The sequence below is a fragment of the Rhinoraja longicauda genome, chromosome 9 (assembly GCF_053455715.1).
Source record: "Rhinoraja longicauda isolate Sanriku21f chromosome 9, sRhiLon1.1, whole genome shotgun sequence".
NCBI lineage: Eukaryota > Metazoa > Chordata > Chondrichthyes > Rajiformes > Arhynchobatidae > Rhinoraja > Rhinoraja longicauda.
In genome coordinates, this window is record NC_135961.1 from 24,275,146 (window position 1) to 24,285,009 (window position 9,864).

Genomic DNA, 9,864 nt, shown 5'->3' on the forward strand with positions numbered 1-9,864 from the left:
CTATGCCGAATGATCTTCTCTCACTGGATACAAACTGCTCCAGCGATTATGTTTTTCAGTTCACATATGAGCTTTTCAACATACCCCTGTGCTGAGGTAATGCTAAGACTGGCCTGGATACCATCGAGTCAGTGTCATACAACACCGAAATGGGCCCTTCGGCTCAACGCATCTATGCCAACCAGGTTATAAAACTGAACTAGTCACATTAGCCTGTGTTTGGTCGATGTCCACCGGGTGGCGCCGTCAGCGATGGCAGCCTCGCCAATGGTCTGTCTGTCTTTTTGTCTTTTTTTGTTATTTTTAGTGTGTTTTTAAAAGTATGTGTTAATGTTCTCTGGTTTGTTTTATGTGGTGGGGGGGGGGGGGGGGGGGGTGCGGGGGGGGGGGGAGGGGGTTGAGGAAAACATTTTTCAATCTCCTACCTCGCTGGAGATGGTATTGTTTTCTGGATCGTATCTCCGGTCGCTCTGTGGCCTAACATCGTGGAGCTGGCGGCGTTGCTTGAGACTGACTTTGAGCCCCACCGCGGGGCCGTGGACTTACCATCGGAGCCTGCGATCCCTTGCCTGGGATCGACGCTCCAACCACGGCCTGCGGATTTCACCATCAAGGAGCTTGCAGTCTCGGGTAGAGGCTGATGTCGGGAAGCTCCAAAGACCCCAACCTGGGGTCCAATCTCCCGGCACAGGCAGCTGAGATCCCCCCGATGCGGGAGCTTGATCGCCCCGATGCGGAGGGCTCGACCGCCGGCTAAGGGAGCCAAGATCGTCCCGTCAATGGAAGGCTCGAGGTCCCCGACTGCGGGAGGACAAAGAAGGGAAGAAGATTGAACTTTTCTTTCGCCTTCCATCACAGTGAGGAATGTGGAGGAGTCACTGTGGTGAATGTTTTTGTTAAAATGTATTTTATGTGCTTTCTTGTTTTTTATTGGTATGACTGTATGGCAAATCAAATTCCTCGTATGTTGCAAAACGTACTTGGGTAAAAAAGTATGATTATGATTATGATTATGATCCCTCTAAACATTTCCTATCCATTTTAGGCACAAAATTCTGGTTTAACTCATTGGATCAGGCAGCATCGCTAGAAAACATGGACAGGTGACATTTCAGGTTGGGACCCTTCTTCCAACACTTTTTCAGCTGAGTTCCCAGTCTGTGATAGAACATTACTTTCTGCCGCTGTTGAGGTTGCCCGCCAGAGCATTATGATTTCAGGTCCTTCATTCCAGGAACTTCATTTTGAGGAGTAGAATGTCAGTATCATTTCCTTCAGCATGGGTGATCTTTGCCTTTCACCACCGCATATTCATCACTATGCAAGGCCTTAATCAATGACTAGATGAGCGACAAGCAGACAAAATGTGTAGGAAGGAAATGCAGATGCTGCTTTATACCAAAGAAAAACACAAAATACTAGCATAACTCAGTGGGTCTGGCAACATCCCTGGAGGAAAAGAATAGGTGACGTTTTGGGTCTGAAGGGGTGTTCCGACCCGAAACATCACCTATTCTTTTCCTCCAGAGATGCTGCCTGACTGGCTGAGTTACTCCAGCCTTTTGTGTCTAGGATTGTAGAGCAGTCTGAAGAAGGGTCATGGCCCGGAATCATTGTCTGTTCATTTCCTCCACAGATGCTGTCTGACCCGCTGAGTTACTCCAGCACTTTGTGCTTTGACAGGAGAACCAGGCTCGTCTTAAGTCATCCTAAGAATCCTTGTCAATCACCTCGTGCAAGTGGCTGAAGTGCTTCTCCCAGAGTCACCGTGCAGAGGTCATCGATCAAGAGGCACACAATAGACATGTTCTTCATCACACGAGAAATATAAGAACAACGGACTCTCCAACCACTTTACGTGGCCTTTTATGAATTCACGAAACGTCTTCACCATCACCCATCTCGATTTATGACCACATTTGTCATAACATTCATCAGCAACCTCCCACTGTGACCGGGCACGACTGTCATCAGTCCAATTCCATTTCAAATCTTCCTCACTGTCATTCTTCAACTCGACAAGCTCCTCACCATAATAGATGTCCCCTACAGGATGAATGGAAACCGTTAAACATTCATTGCCTCCTCTCCAGAACCAAGGTCACTGCAACCTCAGTCATTCAGCTGCAACACAGTACTTACAACTGTCCACTGTTGAAGGCTGAGCTTTGTCATTATTGACTTGTCCACTGAAGTGTGCCTGAAAATGGTGCCTTACTGGAAACAGTCATAAGACAAAGATCTTCCACCAACTTGCACTAGTCATAACCCTTCCCTCCGACAATAAAGGCCCGTGACAAATACCTGGAAGACACGGTTCAATTTCCGTATCTCTCAAGCCACCTGTCAGTGTAGGTAGGCATCAATGATGAAATTCATCACTGTATCTTATGTGCTGGCATTGCCTTTGGTACAGAGTAAAAGACTGTTCAAAGACGAAGGCCTCAAATCCACCACAAATTTAATCGTGTACTAGGCAGCAGTGATCCCTGCCCTCCTCTTTGCTTCAAAGACATGGACAATTTACAGAAGTCACCTTAAGGTACTGGAAAGATATCACTAATGCTGTTGTCACTAAGTCTTCATTGGCAGGATAAGTGTCCAATGTCAGTGTCCTCTCACAGGCTCATGGAATTTGTAGTCAAGCAGGCTTTGAGTTCAACAAGGGATTTGCCTATAGAAGTTGAGAGGTCATGTTACAGATATATAAGAAGTTGGTAAGGAAACATTTAGAGCATTGTGTTCAGTTTTGGTCACCATATCATAGGAAAGATGTTGTCAAACACGAAAGGGTTCAGAGAAGATTACCAGGATGTTGCCAGAACTCAAGGGACTGAGCTATAGGGAGAGGTTGAGCAGGTTAGGATTCTATTCTTTGGAGTGCAGGAGGATGAGGGGTGATCTTATAGAGGTGTACAAAATCATTAAAGGAATAGATCTGGTAGATACACAGAGTCCCAGAGTAGGGAAATCGCAAACCAGAGGATATAGGTTTAAGGTGAGGGGGAAATGAGTTAATGGGAACCTGAGGGGTAACATTTTTATATAAAGGATGGTGGGTGTATGGAACAAGCTGCCAGAGGAGGTAATTGAGGTAGGTACTATCACAGCATTTAAGACACATTTAAACAGGTGCATGGATAGGACAGGTTTAGAGGAATATGGGCCAAAAACAGGCAGGTCGTAGTATAGATTGGGTTTGTTGGTCGGCATGAGCAAGTTGGGCCGAAGGGTCTGTTTCCATGCTGTATCACTCCATGGCACTATGACTATGGCACACCTTGTGTGAGCTCACATGACACTAGTTTCCAGAACCAGATGCTATTGCACGGTCCATCATGGCAAGTGATTTTCTAACCGATGTTGTAAATGCATCAAGAACATCCTCACTGCCACTCTAATGTCCCTGGCCCATGATTATTCAAACTGAAGTAGGAACAGTCAGGACAATACTGTTATTTTGATGGGAGCATGCAGAGGCCAAGCAAACATTGCAGAAGCACCGAAGCAGAACACCCACTTGCCTCGGCAAGGCCAGCAGCATAATCAAGGACGAGACACACCCCAATCACTCCCTCTTCTCCCTTCTCCCATCAAGCAAGTATAGAAATGTGAAAACGCATACCTCCAAATTCTAGGACAGTTTGTTCCCAGCTGTTATCAGGCAACTGAACCATCCTACCAACAACTGAAGAGCAGCCCTGAGCTACTATCTACCTCAGTTGAGTCACTCGGACTATCTTTGATCAGACTTTACTGGACTTTATCTTGCACTAAATGTTATTCATGTTATTCCCTTTGTCATGTATCTGGACACTCTGTACTCAATTGTAATCATGTATTGTCTTTCTGCTGACTGCTTAGCATCCAACAAACGCTTTTCACTATACCTCAGTACACTTGACAATAAACTAAACTCAACTTGTGTGAGATGGAGTCAATGGTTTGCACATTGGGTTCAGCTACCACACAACTCATAGAACTGGTAGTACGTTATCCACAATCCTGATTGATTGCCGCAGAGAGGAGAAGAAGCAAGTACTATTTAATTAACTTTGTTTGTCACAGCTAAAGCCATAAACAGTCAATTGATTAAGCTTACAAAGGCAGGAGCACTGAAAATATTATCATGCCAAGGCTGGAAGAACATTTTGTGGTTTTGCTTCAGGATTTTTCCAAGAAAATTGAATGTTTCATATAAAATCTATGATAGGTAAATTGTCTGATTCTATTATTCATTTAGCTGAATGGCATATTTTGTTGTAGTTCTCTTATTTTTTATTTAGTCTTTGGAGTTGTGATTGATTTATCTTCAATTTTTAATGCTTCTTGAGGCATTGCAGAATATCTACTTCTACATGTAAATATTAGGAACATGTGTAGGATTGCTGACAGCTACACTACCTAAAAATGTTTTTCCTCATATTGCCACTGGATGTTTGGCCAATCATTTTGAATTTATGAGCAAAACCCAAAGTGCAGATGGAACTCAATGGATCAGGCAGCATCTGTGGAGGGAATGTACAGGTGACATCTTGGGTCACAACCTATTTTCAGACTACAATTCCTTTGTCCTTGAAACCTCAAATAATGGAAACAGCTCATTCGGGAGAGGAGAAAGGCCGGTAGGAGAGGAATGGGAACTGGGGTCTGGCCGACTCTGTCTTCAAGGTCGACTTCGGGAGGCTCCCACAGCAGACGAAGGTGGAAGGGCGAGGAGAGGATGTCGGTTGCTGGTCGACCAACAGAAGGCGACGGCTGGAGGCCCAGCAGCAGCCTGGGACTTGCCTGAATTGAGCACTGCTCGTAACAACTGGAACATGTTCTGTACTTGGAAAATGGGGCTAAAACATGGCGCCTCATGTATGCAGGTGTAGCAGACTACTTACTGCTGTAAATTGCTAAGCAGGGGTGGTATGGTGGTACTCTACTGGGCTGTTTGTAAGAAAATAATTTCACTGTGTGTTTGCACTTTGCACATGTGACAATAAAACACCATTGAAACTCCATTGATTTCACTGACCCTCTCCAAACAAAACAAATATTCTTAATATGTACCTTGATCAAATCTTCTGCCATTTTCTTTGCTGGAAGGCAAACAACCATAGATTCTCTACTCCATTCTCATAATTGAACCCCTCATTCTTTAATCTATTCTCGTCAATCCTACCTGCTCTCACTCCATGGCTTTCAAAGGCATCCTAAAGTGTGGTGACCTGAGCTGTACGCAGTAATCTAGGTGTAGCGTAACCACTGTTTTACAAAGATTCACCATTTCCCTCTTCCTTTTATACTCTTTACCTCTATTTATGAAACCCAGAACCCCACTGGCTTTGTTAACTGCTTTTGCAATCTTCCATGACGCCTGTAAGGACCTATTGAAATATTGTCTCTTCTTCTCTTCCTGCATCCCCTTTCAAATTGCACCATGTATCTCACTTTTCTCTCCTCGTTCTTCCTGCCACATCATCTCACTTCACACTTCTTTGCAATGTATTTCATCAGCCACATGCCTGCCATTTTACACCAGCCTATTTTGGTCTCAATGCTTTCAACTATCCTCCTGACTGTTTACCACAGTTCTAGGCTCTGCGTATTTGACAAAATCAGACTATTTACCCACTGCAGTCATGTCTAAATCATTAATATAGACGACCACAAATAACAATGGTCTTTGCTCTGAGCCCTCCAGGACCACCATTACTTACCTGCTGCCGTCCACAAGAACAGCTTACCACAGTTACCGCTCTAAGGCTAATCTCTCCTCCATCCTGTTTCTCAATAATTAATTCCACGAACTTCAATTTTTCTAGTCAAGCCTTCATGTAGGACTTTATCAAACACCTTCAAAAGGTTCACAAAAATGGAATCAATCGAATATCAACCCTCTCTGTTACCTCATTAAAAAATCTCAACCACAAAATTAGATCTTAAACTTAATTAAGGAAATGCCTCTTCCTTTCAAATCACAGTGGAATTAAATTAAAGCATTATGGCTATGACTTTTTTTTAGCTACATGCTTTGCCTATGGGCCTCAGACCTAAATAATTTGTGAGAGACCTTTTCATAGAGTCAAATACAGCATGAAAATGGGTCCCTCTGCCCATTGAATGCACCATGCACGCAATCTATTGATACTACATTGATCCAATTTTTATTTCCTCAATGTTCCCACAAATTCCACCCAGGACTCTACAACGTACCTACACATTGGGAACAATTGATAATGTCCGGTAACCCAACTAACCCTTACACTTTGTGATGTGGAGAGGAACTGGAACCCCTGGGAGGAATCCGTGTGGTCACAGGGAACATGTGCAAACTCCACACAGACAGCAAGGATGGGGTTGTACAGGGGATGCTGGAGGTAACTCTTCAATTTAACTGTCCCAATTGTACTTTCACACCTGGAGGAATCTTTCAGAAGGATTTGAAGATGTTCAGCTAAATTCAATATTTGATCAAGGGACCAAAGGAGCCATAATAAAAGCAAAGTCTCCTGATTAGATTTGTGGAGATCTATATGTGCCACTTCAAATTTAAATCGTATTAAATTAATTGCATAATTAATTAAATCAAGACTTTAATACCTCCCTGAACCTGAGAGTTGCTATGAAAGCGATGATCGTTTTGAATTTCAATACTTCCAAGCTACTGCGAGCAAAGACGGTGCAATAAGTCAATCATCTGTTGACAAATGGAGGGAATTGGTGACAAAAATAACCTTAAATATGTCTGCATTAAAGGTCAATAGCACAATGGACACAGCAATAGAATTTAGTTGCAGTCTCTCCTAAGCATGGAACAGCATGGATTATAGATCATGGAGTATTTTATGATATCTTTTCAGTTTGAGTAGTCAGAAAATCCATTGTGTGCATGCATTAAATTGATTTAGGTGGCTATTAAAATAGGCTTCAAAGATCATGTTGTCTCAAATTTCCAATCTGTGCACATTTTTCACCTGGCTATCTACTTTACAGTTTCATTAAAAATGATTTTGATCAATTCACATGTAAGAGATCCAAATTTATGGCATCGAAAATGTGCTGCTAACTTTAAAACCGTCACAAGATTAAAGGTTTGCATTTCTTGAGAGAGAAAAGATGGTCGATGATGGCTCATTCTGGACTGATGTATAATCTCCTGAAAGGGCAAGATCAGATTAAAATGCATGGAATCCATGGTGAATTGAACTGGCTTTTACTCAGAGAAGACAGAGGGTTGGAATGGAATGATGTTGTTCTGGCTGAAAGTCTGTGACCAGTGGAGTTCCGAAGGGGTCTGTGCTGGGATCTCTGGTGTTTGTGATATATATAAATGACTTGGATGTAAATGTGGATGGGTTGCTTAGTAAGTTTTCAGACACCACCTTAACCAGTGAAGTTGATGACAGTGAGCAAGGTTGTCAAAATGTACAGTGGGTCTCGATCAACTGGAGAAATGAGCAGAGAACTGCCGATGGCGTTTAATCTTAGCAAGTGTGAGGTGTTGTACTTTGGGGGGTCGAATGTAAGGAGAAAGTATATTGTTAATGGCAAGACCTTTAACATCATTAATGTATGGAAGGATCTTGGAGTCCAAGTCCACAGCTCCCTGAAAATGGCGCACAAGTAGATAAAGTGGGAAAGATGACATATGGTATGCTTACTTTCAATGGTCAAAGCATTGAGTATAAGAGTCAGGAAGTCATATTGCTGCTTTATCAGACTTTGGTTAGACCTCCTTTGGAGTATTGTGTGCGGTACTGGTCGCCTCATTACAGGACGGAGAGGGTGTAGAAAAGATTTACTAGAATGCTACCTGGATCAGAACCTATTAACTGTGAGGAGGTTGGACAAACTTGGATTATTTTCTCTGGAGCGTTGGAGGCCGAGGGGAGAGCTAATATAAGTTTATTAAACTATGAGCAGCATTGATAAGTTAGACATTCAGTATTTTGTTTCCCCAGGGTGAAAATATCAAAGACCAGTGGGCACAATTTAGAAGGTGAGAGGGGCAAAGTTTAATGGAAATATGTGGGCAAATTTTTTACACAGAGCATTGTGTGTGCCTGGAATGCACTGCCAAGAGTGGTGGTGGAGGGAGATACGAAAGCACCATTTAAGAAGTTTTTAGATTGGCACATGAATATGCAGGGAATGAAGAAATATAGATTGCATGGAGATAGAGATGAGTTTACCATGGACGTCATGTTTGACGTGGACATTGTGAACCAAAGGACTTGTTCCTGTGCTGCACTTTTTTAATGTTCTACGTATGTTCAGTGTTCTATGACCCCCTTGAAGCAGCCACAAATGGGGGCAGAAAATTATTATTGAGATATTGCTTTCATCATAAGTTTCTGAGGCTCAGGCAATCACCGTGTGATAATGGATTTGGAATCTTGAACTGATCTGACGAATCCTAGATTAAGTTTCAGAAAATTTCCAAATCATAGCAATTTAGCTTCAGCCTACAGAAAGACATTACTCTGGAGAAAGAACCTGCATTTATATGAGGTCATTTTAATGTAGTAAAAAAATTTCATTAAGCCTTTTAGAGTGATTATCAACCAACATTTAACACTGACGTATCTGAGTAGATATTAGGACAGAAAAGGTACACAATTTAGAGAACATCTTAAAGCTAGAGAAAAAAGTAGAAAAGAGGACATGCTCAGAAAAGGATTCTTGTTAGCAGGTAGTGAACTATAAGGCCAACAACTGTGGAGCCCAGAAAACGTGGCTCCATAACTGGAGGAATTCGGAAATGGGAAACATTTTAAAACATAGTCGTTGCTGTTTTGGGATTTAACATAGATCAGCAAACACAGGAGGAAAAACAATGAATAGAAACTTGGAGTGAGTTAGGAACTAAACAGCAACAATTTAGATTAGCTCAAATGTATAGAATGGAGGAAAATAAAAATGACAAGGTTAAAGAAATAAAACAAGGTCGAGGAAAAATAATACATCAAGGCACACAATAGTAAATTAAATTATGTGCTAAAGAATGCATAATCAGTCTTATCCATTCCAATTCAATAGACAGCATGTATACCATTACTTTTCACTTCAATTTAACTGAAGTACATACATAATTCCTAGTGTCTTATTCTGTTATAGGAAATGTATTGACTGAGCAAAGTGCAACCATATTTCTTTCTCTACTGCTGAACGGTATATTGAGCAGCAATATTTTTGCCTTGTGTTGTCCTTAACATTGTCATCTGTGACCATAGGTTGGCAAACCTTGATGACATTTCTAGCAAATGATTGATTGGAGGCAAAGGTGCTGCGAGTGTTTCAAATGCATCAAAGTGAACATATGGCAAATATTCTTTTTGTTAAGCTTCTGATGATGCAATGCTGTCAGAATACTGTTTTGGGAAAGAACCCCAAAAAATGATTACATTATTTTTTATTCTGAAACTGCAAAATGTTTCTTTGAATTTCTTTAAAACATTAGTTAATTGTTGTTGCAACCATAAATTGGCAGAATCAAGGATTACTGGCAATCTATTACACACTTGAATTATCATGGAGGTTATTATTTTAACTTCTAGAGCAGAACAGCACACAATATTCCGTGCAGTCTCGCAAACATTTTGTACAACTGTAACATGGTGTCTCAACTCTTGCACTCAATGTAGAAACAAGGAACGGCAAATGCTGGTCTACCATAAAGACAGCTGGATACAAAATTGGCTTGGTGGAATGAGTCAGAGGTCAGCTAACATCCCTGGAGAACTTGAATAGGTGATATTTTGGGTTGGGACCAGTGTAAAGAATGGTCCCACCCGAAACATCACTTATCCAAGTTCCCCAGAGATGTTGCCTGACATGCTGAGTTACTCCAGTACTTTGTATATTTTCTTGTAA